The 19,531-nt window shown below is 33.6% G+C and overlaps 1 long non-coding RNA gene across 2 annotated transcripts in view; it reads left to right on the forward strand.

Moving 5' to 3' along the window:
* The first annotated feature begins 6,060 nt into the window (after window positions 1–6,060).
* Window positions 6,061–19,531, forward strand: part of LOC122745511 — a 48,212-nt gene continuing 34,741 nt past the window's right edge. For both annotated transcript variants that reach the window (XR_006355469.1, XR_006355468.1), the window contains exon 1: window positions 6,061–6,175. This is a non-coding gene — a long non-coding RNA (uncharacterized LOC122745511). The remainder of the gene's footprint in view (window positions 6,176–19,531) is intronic.

A 19,531-nucleotide genomic window follows, 5' to 3' on the forward strand; every position in this document is an offset into this window, starting at 1 on the left:
AATAAACAAAGTATTCACATATGTATCTGTGTCAAATGTTGGCCTTCTCTAGTGTGGTGTTGGGAGGGATAAAGGAAAACATCTCAGAACTCAAATGTAACATAAGTAAATAAATAAAACTTTCAAAATACAAAAAAGATAAGTTGATGCTGATGACTGAGCCCCTACACCTTGGTCAGAAGATATCTGTGCTAAATATTGAATCATCTTCTAGTCTAAATGTAAAAATTTCAAAAAAAAATATATAAGTCATTTTTACCTCCTTCCCCCATTCATTTTGCATCATACACTAATTCTATCAAGACATATTATAAGGGAAAATTCCAAAGATAGTAAATCTTACACATAAATAGCTTGGTTCCACTATCTTGCTTATGAAAATAGTTACTAGTTTTTGAGCTATCATTCACAATTGCTACACCTAACATCTATCATATATATATATATATATATATATATACACACACATTCCCCTCCTGTTGTTTCCAAGTTTGTTCATTTATGTAATTTTCCCTAAGATCACTGTACACTAGCTTCTTATTCTTGATTCTTTCACCTTAGTCTTTTATCTCTCTTTATTTTTCATGATCTTAAAGAAAGGTGGGGGAGGGGAAGGAAAGCTGACAACCTGTTGCTGCTAAATGCTTCACTCTCCTGGGGCAATGAGGGTTAAGTGACTTGCCCAGGGTCACACAGCTAGTAAGTGTCAAGTGTCTGAGGCCAGATTTGAACTCAGGTACTCCTGAATACAGGGCCTATGCTTTATCCACTGTGCCACCTAGCTGCCCCTGTTTGAAGTCTTGATAAAGAATCTGCACACTTGAAAGAAGGGTATCTAGAGAGAGTGATGGGTCATCCAATGTCAGAAAGAGAGTACAAAAAGAGAACCTTGGATTAGAATAATAAAACAATAATAGCTAGCATTTTAGGGGGCAGCTAGGTGGCACAGTGGATAAAGCACCAGCCCTGGATTCAGGAGGACCTGAGTGCAAATCTGACCTCAGACTCTTGACACTTACTAGCTGTGTGACCCTGGGCAAGTCACTTAACCCTCATTGACCCACAAAAACAAAACAAAACAAAACAAAATGTATGACTCTAGTGTGTAGAAGAGAACTACTCCATAGGAATGATCAACGATACCTCAAACTGAATAGAGCCTTTCAAGTTTATATTAAGGTCATTACTTTGAGTATGAAATGTCATAACCATTATGCCAGCTTTAAATGAGCTAAATTTCTGGATTATCCTGCTATTAAAAACCTGCATATTTTTTCCAAATTATGTCAATGTGAGTTAAGTAAAACCACTAGATTCAGTTAAAAATGATTTTTTTCTATCTTTCCAGACCATAAAAAAAAGAATTCAGAAAAATAGATTTTCAACAAGGCATTTTGGTTTACCTTTGTGTCAAGATAATGGAATGTGGTAGATGAGGAGATTTAGCAGATACTCAGGGGCCCACCTGGAGATTGATTTAAACTGATTGAATTGGATAAGGCGACTGACTGCTGACTGGCTTACTCCCTGTTAAATAGATTGTAAGCACATCTGGCTGGTACTTAAGAGGGTATTATTCTCAGAAGCTAAAAACTTTGAACTTTACATTGAGACCACCTTCAGGTCCAGTGAACCAATGAGTTTGAATGATGCTAGCCAATCAGCTTGAAGAACCTTCCATTTCTGGGAGGGGAACATGAAGGAGGAAGCAGATGCTGGCAAGAGAGCTCTTCCTCTTTTGGATGGGAGACATAGGCTTGGTGGCAGAGGACTTCAAAAGTGGGAGGTTTTAGAAGGCAAGGATTTCCAGGCTATAAGAAATGTATTCTCAATCTTTCTCTTTCTTTAACTATCTTTCAATAAACCCTTTAAAAACCTAAACTTGTTTATCAGTGATTTTAGTCAATTTCCCCCCCCCAAACTGGGGGGACAGATTAGAACCCACATTTAGAATTTTAAATTACACACCTTGAAGAAGGGAGTTTTTATTTTGGAAATTGGTCAATCATAAAGTTATCTTGCACTAGTGCAAATAGTCAAAATTCAAAAAAAGTTATGAATTGGAATAAAAATTTCAGTTCAAAGTATAGTTCAAACTAAACAGGGGTTATTTTATTTGCATACTGACAGATTTCAAAGTTGGTCTTTATTTGAAATCTACAGCTCTTATCCAGGTAATAAGAAAAAATTGGATTATATCGAAGATATCCTTCTCCAATTTAATGTTTATTTTATCCACCCAGAAATTTTCATAGGAGGGGAAGGGGAAGGGAATGAGCATTTATAGAGTGCTTACCACATGCAACTCCTTGAACTAAACACTTTACAAATATTATCTTACTTGATTCTCACAACAACTGTGCAAGGTAAATGCTGTTATTATCCACATTTTACATTTAGGGAAACTGAGGCAAACTGAGGTTAAGTGACTTGCCAAGAGTCATAAGCTGTAAATGTCTGAGGTCAAATTTGAACTCAGATCTTCCTGACTCCAAGTCCAGCACTCTATCCATTGCACCACCTAAGTGTCCATGCAGTAGAAGCCTTTTATTCCTTTTTATTACATATAAATAGCAATTATCCAGTAATGTGTAAAAAAATGGTTCTAAGTAACACCTGCAATGTATATTATTAGTATCAACCACATGTAAAGCATCATTAAAAGGTAAGGCAAATATTGTTGCTACTTTTGCTGTTGTTGTTCAGTTGTGTCTGATTTTCCATGACCCCATTTGGGATTGTCTTGGCAAAGGTACTGAAATGGTTTGCCATTTTCTTTTCCAGCTCATTTTACAGATGAGAAAACCGAGGCAAACAGGGTTAAGTGACTTTGCCCAGGGTCACATAGCTGATAAGTGTCTGAGGCCAGATTTGAACTCAGGAAAATGAATCTTCCTGACTCCAGACCCAATACTCTATACACCGCACCACTTAGCTGCCTTTGTTATTATACCAGTCATTGAATAAGTATGAATTCTCATTTATGGATACATCAGAATTTATGATTAGAGAACTGTAATAAAGACCCCAAGCTCAATTCTATGACAGTAGTAATTGAGCTGATTGATTATAACATCTAGTTTCAGACTATTTATTTAAACTAATATTCACTCCCTTTGGCCCCAAAGGTTATCCCAACAGATGCCTAGGCACTTGAACTTCACTATTTCTAGTTGTCTGGATGTAAATTGGCAAACTGTATGGTTCAAAATTTTTTTTTCATTTCTTGTCATGTTTTCTCTCAAATGATTCAAGGTGCATTATATTAACATTTGAAACTACTTAGGAGGGGCAGCTAGGTGGCACAGTGGATAGAGCACTGGCCCTGGAGTTAGAAGGACCTGAGTTCAAATCTGGCCTGAGACACTTGACAACATACTAGCTCTGTGACCTTGGACAAGTCACTTAACCCCAATTGCCTCACAAAAAAATAAAATAAAATAAACTACCAAGGAAAGAAAAAGAAAATGAGTATGTATAGATAATTTGTGTGTGGTTATATGATTGATGTGTGTCAATGTGTGTGAGAGTGTGTAACATTGAAGGGGAGTAGAGAGAAGGCAAAGGATAGGAGAGAGAATTCAACAAAGGATATAGCTAGAATTTGCATGTTTTTTTGTGATTTTTCAGAGCATAGACTAGGGTGCTTATGGAGGCAATCGACAGAACTAGCTACCAGTTTAGAATTTGCTATAAGCATATTTTCTAAGCATGTTATTATTAATATACATTTTCCCTATTCTAATAGCAATAATGAGGTAAGAGCATTAATTTATCCAGAGTATTTTGGGTACCTGTACAGGGGGAAACTATACATATAATATGTATATGTGTGTATACACATATATTAGGCAGCAACTGTGCAGGAACAACAAAAAGGGATGGGTTTGAATAAAAGGCAATTAAGAGATAATGACCGATATAACATACAGATGGTAATATGAAGATGGTATTGATCAAAAACTATGAGTATTTAATCCATACTGTTAATTGTTTTTAATACTTTGTAAATACTAAGCAAGATGGCTTGATCCTGCATTATTTTCAATTTCTCATATCAAATTTCTATATTCTTCTTGTTACTGTTCAATGCTTGGTATTTTTTATCTACTCCTCTTCTATTTTCCCTTTCCCTTTCTTCTTTTTCTTTCTTCTCTACCCTCACTTTCTGACTTTTCCTTTCTGCCTCACCATCTCCATCAGACTTGGCTATATTTCCTTAATAGAGCAACAGTGGATAGACTATCAAGCCTGGAGTCAGGGGTTCAAATTCAGCCAGTGTGACCCTGGACAAGTCTCATAACTCTATTTGTCTTAGTTTCCTCATCTGTAAAATGAGATGGAGAAGGAAAAGACAAAGAACTACAGTATCTCTGCCTAGAAAATCCCAAATAGGGTCATGGAGTCAGACACGACTGAAACGACTGAACAACAAATATTTCCTAATATTGTCAACTTTTTTCTTTTTGTTTTTAATTATGAGATTGGAGAAGCTGCTTTTACATATGCATATCCTATTAGAGATGCTTCTTTCACTTTATGAACCTTTGTCATATTTTCTTTGGAAATTTTGCAAATGGATGCCTTTCACGTTTGCTGCTACAATTATATTGCCAAACGCCTACTTTAGTTGGTACTGCAGTACTGCACTGCATCCTGGGAGCTATGTGGGTAAGTTAAAATTTCTTCCCCACCAGACAGCTTTGGAATTGGCTTGAGGATTGCATATTTTTCTTCCCTTTGTACATTAAAAAAAAAAATACTGCAGATCACTGTGACTGGGTTTCTAGAAAAATAATTTCAAAATATTGCTCATATGGGAAGGAAAAGATAGTTTACCATACTGTTATTTTAAAAATCTGAAGAACAAAGGAACAGATTGAATTTAATAAACTGTCTTTTTTTGCTATGAAAACCTGTAACAAACATGCTTGCTTTTTAGTTAAATATTTTACTTCTTTTTGTATATATATGCAATATATCCTATCAATCTATATGTAAGGAAATATACATACATAAGTATACAGTGTAATATTTATACAGTGTATATTTTGTATCACAAAATACATATATGTAGATAAGAATGTTATTAAAAGGCTTTAAATATTTCTATTTGTTGTTTAAAAGACATTTTAAAAATTGAGACATTCTATTTGTCATTAAAAGGCTTTAAATAAGAAATTACCAATGTCCTTAGAGTTGATTTTAATACAAAAATTTAATACAAATTTAATACAAAAATTTAAGATTAAATAATAGTTGAAATTATACTACAATGATTCAGATCTAAGCAGATCCTATAATTCCTGTTTAAGTAATAGTGTTGGGTGATATTATTTCGCGAGGAAGTGCTTGATCTTTATATATGTCCTAGTCTTTTCACTCCTGATTTTATGAGGTGTTTTGGAACTGTAGTCATAAGAAGCCTTTATGTTTCTATTTATTCAGCTAAAGAAAGAAGGAAGGAGGCAGAGGATAAAGTCGAATACTGTTAAAGAATTTCTGGCATAATTTTTCTCTGTGTGTCACGTGTGAGTTTGGGGATGCCTGTTTTCCTGGAGCAGTGAATTGAGGATGAAAGTCTATGTCAGAGCCCGTTTTTCACAACTCCGTTTGGAGATGTCTTATTGATTGGGGTGGGGGGAGAGTAAGGGGTGGGATTCGAGTGTGAGGTGAGGGGAGGATCGACTGATTACTGGCTTACTGAAACACAAGACATTTTCTTCCGGAAAGATGTCAAACAACTGAGACACAGCAACGGAGGAAGTAGAAAGGTGGTAAAAGGGGAACAGACACTTTGGAAAAAATGAAGACATTTATGAAAATCTTGAGGCTTTTTATTTTATTATTCGTATTTTCTTTCTCTTTTTGTCTTCTAACATTTGACCTGCAAGGGCTAAGAATAAGAACATCATACAAATACTGCAGTCCATCAGGTCTGAGTGAGAGTGAATACTAGAGTTAGTTAATGATGAGTGCAGTGAAAATACCAGCTGATAACCACTCCCTACAAACATTACCGCTTTACTCTGTCTGTGTGTGTATCCAAACGCGCGCGTGCGCGAGCACGCGCCTGCTCATGCGTGTGTGTCTGTGTCTGTCTGTGGGAGTGTGTTTGTGTGTGCGCGTGTGCGCGTGAAGGGTAGAAAAGCCAGTCAGTCAGTGAGAAGCAAAGGTACGTTTGAGAGCAACTAAAATCTGACTGATTTCCATCTTTGACGCGTCAGATGTATTCCCTAAGGAGTATGGGTCTCTGCGATGGGGGTGGTATAATTATGTTAATGTCATATTTATGGAGGGGAGAGATTTTTCATACTAATTATTGGTTGGAAAGCTATAGTCAAAATTGTAAAACCATGTTCACTTTGAAGAAAAGGCATGGACTGGAACCTAAGGTCTACTTTTTATTTTATTTTATCTTAGGAGAGCTGCTTTTTAACTATTTGCTATTTTAAGGCATATCTTATTTAATAGTGAAAATCAACGATTAAAAAAAAAAGAAAGAGAACGTTTCATTATACCATGCACCACGATATTTAAAGTCTTCCAAGGCATATTGAAAGCTGAAATAAGTCTGGAGGGGGGAGGGACAGCAGGAAAGGGGTGTGGTAGTGGGGTGAAGGGGTAGCAAATATTTTCTACAACATAGCTTCGCTTACAGCTTACCTGGAAATGGATAATTCACCTGTTCTTCAAGCAGGCATTCTAATTCTTTCCTTTTTTCCCCTCCTCTCCTTTTCCTTTTTAAGCTCATCCGCTTCAGAAGAACCAGATTCTACTTCAGTGGCCAGGACTTTTATGGCTGCTCTGATTGTTTTACTCTTGGTTCTGTTACTATATCGAGGGTCATTCCTAAAGTAGAAATTCTGTTCTCCATCCCACAAACAAGACTTAAAGAATCAGAGGAAATTCAATATGAATATTCAAGATTGTGATTGTGTGTGATTAAAAGTATTGGGCTTGATGATGAAATTATTTGGAAAATGACCATTTTTTCCTTACTATATCACCAGCATTTAAAATGAGATGTTTATTTAGTTGACATTGGTCAAAAGATTTCAAATAGAGGATGCATGAAAATATTTACTGTCTAAATGTAAACTAGTGTAGATTCAGAGAGAAAAATCAGTTTGCATAAATACTAAATTTTAAATATGTACCACTTGCAAAAAAGTTTTTTTTTTTTTGGCTCTTGTTTTTGTTTTTTGAAAACTGTCAAAAGATATCTTTAAATTGAATTTGAGGTATTGTGGGTCTTGGGACCCACCTAAAGAATAATACTATGTAGAGGTATAATAGAAAACAAAATTTCAATTAGAATAATAATAACAGGCATTTACTCTTTACTGCATTAAAGGACTTACTCTTGTACAGATGTTTTAAAAACAGCTTATAACACATTTTAGAATCATTTAAATCTGACTGAATGACTTTCTTAATATTTAAAGTGTATATTGTTTCTTTTGTTCTTAATTATCTGAAGGTTTGAAATAGTCTAAAGAATACTCAGTTCAATTCATGTTATGTACCCATATTCAATTTCTGTATTGTTCTTTGTATTTTTAAAAGATTTAATACAATTATGATTTCCAAAATATCCATACTATAGAAGGAAGAATTCTACTGCATCAACTATGACTTTTCCTAGTCCCTGAGACCCTAACTTGTGAGGTTTTTAGCAATGATCACAGGTCAGGCTCTTGGGACCTAGGCGGAGGGGAACCAGCAGCTTTGGACTATATTGATTGTTTGCCTGCAGTACACCAACAGAACAAAAGACCATATTATTGTATGGGGGGAAAGAACTTATATTTTGCTTATAAACAGTGATCTTTTCATGATCTACAAACAGTGCACTTTGAAGCTATTACATAGTTGTCAGAATATTTGTATGCTTTAGATAATGTAATTTTTTTTTCAAATTGTCTTGTAAAGCCCATGTAAAGAGCCAAATACCAAACAGGAATGCTTTATTTTTATTTACTTTTATTCTAAGAAATTATAGGATGATTTACTAAACTAAAATTAAGGAACTGGCTGCACATTGATAACTTCAGAATCTACATGGAGCTCTATGGCATATGTGGATGGGTGTGTGTGTGTGTGTGTATGTGTGTGTGAGCAGAGGTAGAAAGGGAGAGAGAAAGGGAAAATACGTTTCCATCAAATTTAGCTGTGTGTCCATCGAAGACCTAGAAGTTATTTTTCAGTTTTATCTACAAATCATATATTTCTTTTAAACATTTAAGAAGAAAACTTTGTTTCCTTTAGAAACTGTGCTCATTATCACACTTTCCCTTAATTTCATATCAAAATAGAAAACAAAGTTTGAGTGATTCACTAATTTACAATGATCCAAGAGTGAAAATTGGCATGCATACATATCACGAATACCTATCAATTAACATTCTGTTTTTCATTATATCCATATCAAAGACCTCTGTGATAGAATATGACTTTATCTGAAGTTCACCTTAACCATCAATAGTTTTTCCTTTGTATTTTTATTCATTAACTGTAGAATTTACTTCTCTAAAATGCCTAATATTTTCCTTTCCTAAAATGAATAGTTTGGTGCTCATAGAAGTTAAATTCCCAAACTTTTATGTAATGTCTGCAGTTTGATAGTTTTTCATAAGAATATTTCTACAACAATTACTAATTTAAAAAATACTTCAAGGTATCATAATAATTTATTTCAAAATTAAACTTTGCAATTGAAATTTAGAACTTCTGAAATTGAAGGACCTATATAAGTCAATTTTGTCAATTTACCTTTTCTGAGTAAGAAAAGATAAATGTTTACTGTATAGCCAAAATTGCTCTTTTGAAAAATAAAACTTTATATATACTAAATTTGTTACAATTACATAGTTTGAAACACAACATTTCAAAACTTTTATATATATCATTGCAAAATTATATTTCATACAAATATGACATTTTATTGCTCATGACATATATTCTGTCTCCACGATTCATTCTGTTTACACATTTTACTTAACAACATTTCATTGATAAAACGATTTTTTGTATGAAGGTATTGACCCAAGTTCTTTAAAGTTATATTTTAAATGTACACTGCAAATATAAAGCAATACAAATAATATGGTAGTCATTGTTTTACTTTGTAACTCCTTCATTCTGAAAGTAATTGAATGTGCCAATAAAGTTCAATACCTAATAGTTTAAAATAGTCTATCTTCATAGAATACTACCTTCTGCACACACACACACAGAGAGAACATTTTAATACTAATCATATTTCCAGGGTGGACACATCCCATGAAGATAGGATGTCAATATTTACATATGTAGGTGAGTGTGTATTTACACATGTAGCTTTGTAAGTCTAAGTAATGGATGGATAGAGCATATGAATAAGATTTTCTTCTCCCTAGTAATTTCCAAGATAATGTGAGTAATGAATTTTTAGGGCACAGAATAGTGGCACTAAGTTATGAACCTGGGCTATATGTCTCTTTTAAGTCAATCTATTACCTGATGGTCAAGAGACCAAAACAAAATTTAGAATATAATTCTTTTTTCCTGTTTTATCAGCAAATATATACATATACATGTAAATATGTAAAAGCACTAACATTGCTCAAATTTTAATAATTCTCAGCACTCTCATACAAACAAGCAATCTGTAATACATTCTGTATATTCCACATAGGTATGTGGATATTCTCTTTATTAGATATTCAGTATAAGCAGAGGCTTTCTGTGTTTACCTAATATTTACATGCATGTAGATGTATGTCAGGAAGTGTGTAGGTTTCTTTACATAGATTCCTATATGGAATACTAATGTAACTTTTTGGTATTTGTAGCCTAGATGTTGTGGTATAGTATTTTCTAGGTACTATTCAATGCGATTTGGTCTTAGGAAGACCATGCTACACATTAAAAAAAAAAAAAAAAAAGCTGCAGTCACAAAGAGGAATAAAATGATGTGTGGTGCATACAAAAAAAGGAGTGATATTAACAATTCGATGAATTCCTAGTTGGTAGACCAGACTGAGCCAGACGCATATATTAAGTGCTGTCTGCTGCCGATGTAAGCTTGTTCAATGCAGTGGAAATGAAGGATCACCTTGTCTCTGGCACTAGCTTATTTGTACATTTTATTTTAAAATGGAAAAAGTACATAAATATTTAAATTCTGTGCCATTTCTCTTTTCTCTCTTACATTGTTTATGAATTGAATGTCAAATTAAAGGGTTTTTTAAAATGTCACCCAACAAAATATTAATCAAAATGCAATGAAGTATTACTCTTTTGTCTGCTTTTGGTGATTGTGCTATTATATTTTATTACGTTATTATATTATTATTATTGTGTTATAATCATACAATTTCACTTTTAATCTATGCACACAATACATCAGTTTTCCTGACTGACATTCTTCAAGGCCTTTTTAAGTTTCTACATATAAGATACATATAAATTTGTGCCAAATTAAAATGTGATTTTAGTTCGTATCAGGGTTCACTAGGTAAATATCTTTTAATAATATTGAAAGTCCTTGACATCATAGTTTAGTTGCAACAGAAATGGTAACATTAATCTTTTTCAACCATATGGGTATTAGCATACATTAGTAATGCCTTTAAGAACCTTGTATATGTTGAGAAAATTTTGTTGGGTCAATTACTATTGAAGTTAGTAAAATGATATTCTATCTAAAACCAGTGTCATCTACAATCAGTATCTTCTAAAATCACTATCTTCTACAATGTCAAATGAAAGTAATATCTGTCTACATTTGTAGACATATTGCAAAATATGTAAATGAGCTTACCAAGATACCACATTTTTTGGATACGGATTAGAAAACAACATGTTACTGGTTAATTCACAACTTTTATTATCATTTTAAAAGGCAGTACGGTGTCAATTTCTGTAAGCAGTAAATGCAGTCATCTCTTAACTTGCATATATCCTTTTGTTCCATTTCTGACTTTATAGATAAGTTAGCACCATGTTTCTACCATTTTCTTCATCAACTCTCTGAAGCATGGAAATGAAAAAATGTGTAATAGGTTACAAATATGACCATTTGTAAGGATTTTGAAAATGTAAAATGTTATTATACTCATGTAAATACATATTTACTAATCAGAAGGTTAACAATATATCATCTAAAGAATTTCATTTTCTTACCAGATGCTCATCAAAATGTGCTAGATTCTTACTCATTTTTACCACAAAATTCATTTTAAAGTCCTTAGTAAAAGCAAGGAACAATGAAAGATCTTCGTAACATGTTAAAGCATGTTTGAATTTATCATGTAATCAACAACTTCAGTTTTCAAGGAATATGGAACTTTTCCATTCATTTACACAATAGATGTAAATTCGATTTCAGAGGTGTTTACATTATTTAAAATTTACACTGTCAACCCAACAGCAGAGGTGTCAGATCTGTTGCCCACAATAATCTCAAATTCAACTGTGACCAGATCAAAATGTAATTGGAGGGGCAGCTAGGTGGCACAGTGGATAAAGCACTGGCCTTGGATTCAGGAGGACCTGAGTTCAAATCCAGCCTCAGACACTTAACACTTAACTATCTGTGTGACCCTGGGCAAGTCACTTAACCCTCATTGCCCTGCAAAAAAATATATATAATTGGAAATTTTTTAAAAATAAATACAATAGAATATGGATAATAATTACATCTTTAAACTAAGTAAATAAGCAATCTCCAGAGATCCTTATTTTTGGATTAGTGGCCTCCATTTCTATTTGAGTTTGACACTACTGCTCTACAGTATCAAATTCATTTTGTCAGATAAAGTGCATTAACACCTAATGCTTGATTTTACTTCATGAAGATTGAAAACAGATGGAATTTAGTGACAAATGAGATTCTAGGAGTATAAAATTAGGTAAATCAATAGTAAGGAAAAGTTATTTTACCTTTATATGAATTTTTAACCCATAACTAAAATTTAGAAGGCAGCTGGGTGGTGCAGTGGATAGAGTCCTGGGCCTGGAATCAGAAAGACTCATCTTACTGAGTTCAAATGTGGCTTCAGATACTTTACTAGCTGTGTGTCCCTGGGCAAGTCACTTAACCCCAATTGCCTCACCAAAATAAATAAATAAAATAAAATAAGCTGCAGAAGGAAATGGCAAACACTCCAGTAACTCCACCAAGAAAACTCCAAATGGGGTCATTAAGAGTCAGATATGACTGAAACAATTGAACAAGAATTTAGAATGCTCATGAAGGGCTAGTCTGTATTATACACTTTTGAGATTGTCTTTTTATTCTTCTTCTTAGAAATTAGAAATTAAGCTTTGTCATGAGCGTGTCATGATGTAATAACAAAATCATGATGTTTTAATAATACAAATTGCCCAGGAGAAATCATTAAAATGTTTGTATATCTTTTTTGTTACATTCCTTCTCATCAAGCAAGTAGTTAATCATTACTTTTTTTTCTTAGTAGTTCCAACTTTTGTTATGATGTATATATGTGGGGCAGCTAGGTGGCACAGTGGATAGAGCACTGGCCCTGGATTCAGGAGGACCTGAGTTCAAATCCAACCTCAGACACTTGATACTTACTAGCTGTGTGACCCTGGGCAAGTCACTTAACCCCAATTCCCTCTAAATAAATAAATGATGTATATATGTGTATGAGTGGGGGGCAGCTAGGTGGTGCAGTAGATAAAACACCAGGCCTGGATTCAGGAGTACCTGAATTCAAATCCCACCTCAGATACTTGACAATTACTAGCTGTGTGATCCTGGGCAAGTCACTTAACCCTCATTGCTCCGCCAAAAAAAAAAAAAAAAAAGTGAAAGCACAAACTTTTTTTAGTAAACCCTGAGTCAAAATCAACATCTAATATATACCATTCAGTAGGTTTCTCTTGACTTTTTAAATTTTTCTCTAAAAATAAATAAATAATGAATATTAGTCACTGGGGAATCAATGATGTAAGGAACAACTAAAAGATCACATAATCTAGACAACTGAACAATGAGATGTTTTGTGGAGGTTAAAAATGAAATGCCATCCATATGGTGGTAGGTTTTCTAAGCTTTAGATAAAACAATATGTAACTAAATTATTGTCCTTTTCATAACACAAAAGCACAAGCTGTGCATTTGTCAACTTGAGGGAAGTTTCTACATTAGACAGTATCTCCAATAAGAGATTACACTACAATGTTTTTCTTTCTCCTCTTTGGCCCTTTCTATATAACATGTAGCCTTTTCAACTTTTCAGAGAAGTGGAGGAAAGTAGGTCCTTTATTAATGGCAGAAAACAAACTGACTGCTATACTTCCTGTCACTTACAACAGATTAAGAAGTGTGACAAAGGACTCCTGAAAACACTAAACATATAGCCATGCCTATTAAAATTCAACAGCATGGCTTAAAAGACAGTTGTGGTGTTTGATCTAAATCTCTACAGAAAATAAAAGATACTAAAATGGCAAGTTCTTTGAATGATTATCATGTTTTTAAGATTCTACCCTTGATAATGAATTTCTTATTGATTTTCCTTTTATTTGAAAAAATATTTATTTGGTTAACTGAATCATAAAAGAATTATAAAGTAATATAAACATAAACATAAAAAGTGGTTTTATTTTTCTGTCATAGAATGTACTTAAGTCAGATTAATGGACCCACACATAGTAGTATAACTTGAAGACTAATTAATATGAACGTGTTATAAGCTGGCAATATGTATTTTGTTAAAATAGTAGACAAATTATAATAAAATTAAAGCTTGTACTGTCGAAAGTAAAGTAACTTGTAAGGATCCCTCTCATGGTCATTTCCAGGTATTTGGGTATTTTATTTTCAATTATGAAGTAAAATTAACTTATAAATATTATACCCTAAAATAATATATTACAAATAAAGAAATTAATATCTATTACTTTCATCTTAGAGAGATAAATATGTTTTATGTCATATAGTTATCATGTTCAAAGGGATATATTATATCATTTTCGTTTTTATATACATATGGCAGCACATCAAAGATGTCTACATATTTATACAATTTGTTTTAATCAGTCATGATCTGCCTTCTTACCCTCCTACCCCAAACTCCCCCACCCAAGAATACAGTAAAAATAAAAATCATTACAAATATCTATAGTCAGTCAAAAGAAGTTTCCACATTGGCCATGTCAAAAAAAAAAAAACATTATCTATCTCATTTTGTATTCTGATGAACAAATGATCCTTTTTTCTCTCTTTTATTTGTTTTCCAGGTCAGTTGTTTCTGCTATGAGATACTTTATATTGTCTTCTATTTTTCAGCCTTTTGACTTTGTGTTAATATTTCTTGTTGGCTCATAAAGTTATTTGCTTCTATTTGGTCTATTCTAACTTACGGAGAGTTTGTTCCTTGGACAAGGCTTTGTGTCTCTTATGCCAAACTGTTAATGCCCTTCCCAATTCTTTCATCCATAGTTCTCATCTCTTTTATAATTTTTCCTCAATCACTCTCAATTCGTTTATAAAACATTTTTACTTTTTAAAAAAAATCTTGTTTCCTCTCTTCCAGGAATTTCAGTTCAATTTGTACCTAAGTTGTGTTTTTACTTTAAGGCATTGCTTATAGGTGTTTTAGAGCCATTCTCTTCTTTTGCATTTGTGTCTTGAGCATCTCTGTCACCAATATAGTTTGTGAGATTCTTTTTTTGTTTACCCATTCTTTCAGTCAGCTTCCTGACTCTGGACTTGTTAGAGCTGTATTTTGCCACACTTCTGGAGGGAAGGTCTGAATTGGTCTTGTTGCTGTTTTCTTGGGTTATTGAGTGTTGTGTTATTTTAGAATCTTGGGGATAGGCTGGGGATCTGCAAGCTTTCTGTACTCCCAAAGTGGTCTTATCCAGGGCAAAGTCTCACTGCTGCCTTTCTGCAAGTTCCTGACTTGAATTTGAGTCTGAGCAAAACAGGACAGCTACTGGACTCTGCCTTTGTCAATCTGCTGAAAAACTCAGTTGATTCAGAGTTATGGGATTGTAGGCTTTCATTTTATCCAGGATTTCTGCCTTTATTATGCCTCTGCAGACTGGGCCAGTTGCTGGAAATGAGACCCTACTCTGAGCTTTTTATCTGAGCCACACCACTTCTATTGGTGCTAATATTACTGCTGCTTCTGCCTTCTAGAGTTTTTTTCCTTATTTAGTAAATCTCCCAGAGTCATCCTACCTAGGAACGCCACTCCAGTGTGCACGTCAATCTCTCACTCTAGCCTGGATCTGTGACCCAGAACTAAATGAACCCAACCCTTCTCCAAGAGATATTTTCATTCCTGCCAGGAGTGGAAGCAGGAGGTTGGAGCCAGAAACCAGAAGGGAACTGGGCTAGAATTATATCTATCTGCTTCCTTAAATATTGTTTAGTCTAGAGATATGTTTGGGTTCTATCTAACTTTTCATTACTTTTTTCATTTCTGGGGAAAAGGCGCCCTTAAGCTTTATATCCAAGGCTTGATTCTTTTCCCAAGTACCAGTTCCACAATGAATACATACATAGAGTAGCAAAGAAACCCATTTATCCAAATCAGTAGCAAAACAAAAATCAGAGAAAGTAAAAACAGGAGAATATATGCCAGACAATACAGAATGAAGGAGCTCTCCCACTGGAAGCGGGTAAGTCAGCTCAACAAAGAAAGATTGTCCTGGATCTCGCCCAAGGGAAAATGTCCGGAAGTCTCTAGAGTAGCAAACTGGGAATAAATGCAGACTCCCCTCTCCTCAGGCATATCTTTCATGAATCTTTTCCTTCAGTAACCTAAAGTGAAGTTGGTCATTTCTACCTTCTTTTTCAAAGCTGAAAGCTGAATTGATGCTACCCTCAAAGAATATTGTTGCTTGGAGCATCCTGAAGGGTGACTGCCACTTAAAGAGTCCCCAAAGCAGGGAATGGCTGAGAACTGAAGCTCTCACTTTTCACCAACTCTGCCTTTCATCAACTCTGCCCCACCCTCACATAGGTCAGGGTCTTCATATCTACCAATAAGGAGAGAGTCCCATACTAATAGGTTTCGGGACAGGAGTTAAAAAATTAATATTTTCAATGTGTGGAATTTTATTTTATAATAATACATACTGAGAATATAAAGTTTTGAAAAATTATTACCAAGGTATGAAAATTAACCACAGCATTTCTTAGGGCTTTCAAAACAAAGCATTTTTCTGCTTAGGGCAGCTAGGTGGTGAAGTGGATGGAGCAATGGCCCTGAAGTTGGGAGGACTTGAGTTCAAATCTCACCTCAGACATTTGCTAGCTGTAAGTGCCTGGGCAAGTCACTTACCCTCAATTGCCTTCAACATCCAAGTATCATCTCCAGTCGTCCTGATATATTTCTTGTCACTGGACCCAGATGGCTCTGGAGGAGAGTGAGGTTGGTGACCTTGCACAGTCTTCCCTCAATTAAATCAAAATCACTGCAAGTCATGACATCACCATATCTCTTTGAGAATGGACAAACAACAAAAATTTTTATGCTTTAGTATAATTCACTAATCTCTAGTTGGACTTTCATCTGTCCAAGACAAGGAAAACTCTTTAAAATGATAATTCTGGAATCAACAAGATTTAAATCAAATGGGAGCTCAAAGACAGTATCTTTTTTTTTAATTCTGTTATACTTAAGTTATAGTCAGAAAAAAAGATGGATCTACTGCTAGCACTCTTTTGGAAGACCATAGAGGCAAGTCCATGAATCCTTTTCTCTTCAATTCTCTCTTGAACTCATTCCTAGACTTCTATGGAAGATATCAGTCTCTGCTCCTAGTCCCTCTGCTTTCTAGCACCTTCCTCCACAGTTGCCAAAATAATTATTCTGAACTATCCTGAGCCCTCCTCTGCTCAAAAGTCTTTAGTGCTTCTTGGATAAAATTCAAAATCCTTCTCATAATTTGGCTCCAATCTGCCTTTCTAGATTTATCCCACTTCACATCATCTGCGTTATAGCCAAACTGAAACATTTAGTAGCTCTCTGAAATTTACATATATCTTTCCATTCCTTTTCCATGCCTAGAATGCACTCATCCCTTGCCTTTGCCTCTTAGAATCCTTAGTTGTTTTCAAGACTGAGCTCAAGTACTAATACTTGCTGTAATCATCTCCTGGTTCTAGAACCACTAGTTGTCATACTTTTCTCCAAAAAATTATTCTTCTATACACCTTAGTAGAGTGTAAGCTCCTTGAGAACAGGAGCCATTTTGTTCTGGTCTTTGCATCCCTGGTGACAAGGATAGGTCCTTGAACATCATAACTGATCAATAATTGTTGAGTTGAGTTGCTGTTGTTTTAAAAACATACTTTCATTGGTAACCCTTCAAAACCTTGAAATATTACTTTTAAAATATTTTAAGTTATAATGTAGTGATTTTTTAAAAAATAAGTTTTATTTATATCTATTCTTTTTAAATCATCTATATTTCTTCTAGTATCCTTCACATTCCATCCTCCTAGAAAACTATCCTAACAACAAAAATAATCTTAACATAAAGAGACAAAAATCAGCAAAACAAGCCATTGCGTAGAAAAAGTCTGAAGATATGTGTAATGTCCCACAACTATGTATCACTCACCTCTACAAAGGAGTCTGGGTGAAGAACAGAGGTCCCTTCACATATCCCTTCTTTGGGCAAATGTTTGATCTTGGTAATTCTATGATATTCAAATTCAATTGTTTTATGGTATACTTTCCATTTGCATTGTTCTAGTCATTATATTTATTTTTTTCTTGACTCTGCTTAATTCATTTTGCATTAATTCACGTAAGTCCATGCTGCTCTATATTCATCATATTTATAACACTAATATTTTGCTAAATTAATGTATCATAAATTGCTTAGTCATTACTCAATTCATGGCCATCTATTTTTTTCCAGCTCTTTGCTACCAAAAAAGTACTGGTATAAATATTTTGGTGATTATGGAGGCTTTTTGTCAGTGACCTCCTAGTAGTGGAATATTTAGTAGTGTATGATATCTTTAGGTCAACAAGTTTGGATATTTTTGTCACTTTATTTGAATAGTTCCAAATTATTTTCCAAATTGGTTTTACTGACTCCGAGATCCACCAACAATTTATTTACCAGTGTGCCACAAACTCTCCAACATTGACTTTTGTCATCTTTGCCAAGTTGCAGAGTGTGAAGTTAATTCCAAGAGGTTTTTTTCTTTTCATTACTGATGTGGAGCATTTTATATAGTTATTAATAATTTGTGGTTCTTTTAGAACTGCTTATATATTTTGACAACTCATCTGTTAGTAAATGACTTTTGGTCATGTGTATGTATATATATACATATATGTATGTATGTATGTATGTATGTATGTATGTATGTATGTGTGTGTGTATTAGTTGTTTATATGTCTTGGATATAAAACCATTTTCTAAGAAAACTGTTCCAAAGACTTTCTACCCCACCTCCATTCAACCAGTTTCCTTCTTTTGCAAGATGTACTAGTTTGTCCAGAAGCTTTTCAATATCATGGAATCAAATATATCTACTTTATATTTTATAATTGCCTCCATCTATTCTTTGTTTTGTTAAAAATGCATCTCCTATTCTTTGATGTGAGAAGTATATGGTTTGGTTCTCTTCTAATTTGTTTATACTATGATCTTTTATATTAAGGTTATATATCCATTTTTAAATTTATTGTGGCATATGTTATAAAATGTTGGTTTAGGCCTTACATATTCCAGAATGCTTTTAATTTTTTCCAGCAGCTTTTAAATCAAATATTTTTAAAAGTAGTTTATAATTTCAAGTTTATCTAATACTGAGTTTCTTTGTTTCAGCCTCACCCTCTTCTGTCATGTTCCATTGATATACCTCTATTTTTTAAATCAATATCAAATAGTTTTCATGACTGCTGCTTTATAAGATAATTTGAGGTTTTTATCCAGAGCTTTTTTTATTACTATTATTTCCCTTGACAATCTAGATCTTTAGCTTCTCCTTTGTTATTGTTTTTATCAATTTCTGCAAAGTATTCCTTTGATAATCTGATTGTTATAGGATTTAAACTGTAAAATAGTTTTTGATAATATCATTTTTATTTTATTAACAAGGTCAAGCCCTGTGTATCTAATATTTCTTTAACTAAGTTATACTTTCATTCATTTGGTTTTTTTTAATTTGTTTTGTTTTTACATATACATTTATAGATTGTTTCCACTAAGACAGTTGAATAAAACTAATAATAGTTAACTCATCTGAAAATTCATGCAACATTTAACACTTGTAGCACCCTATCTTTCCATTTTAAAAATTAACATATCTATTTTTCTGTTCCCACCCCCTTTCCACTAGCAGTGGGGGTGGGAGGTTATTAAAAAAATTTTATAACAAATATGCATAGTCAAAACAAAATCCTCAATTAAATAATAAAATCAAAATTCCAAAAATCAAAGAAATGAACAAAATTGAAAATAAAAATCAAATTAATGTATAAAAACTAGAAGCTTAAAAAAAAACCATTAGCGAATTTGAAAAGTAGAAAGAAGAAAACCA

The sequence above is a fragment of the Dromiciops gliroides genome, chromosome 3 (genome assembly GCF_019393635.1).
Source record: "Dromiciops gliroides isolate mDroGli1 chromosome 3, mDroGli1.pri, whole genome shotgun sequence".
In the NCBI taxonomy this organism is placed as follows: domain Eukaryota; kingdom Metazoa; phylum Chordata; class Mammalia; order Microbiotheria; family Microbiotheriidae; genus Dromiciops; species Dromiciops gliroides.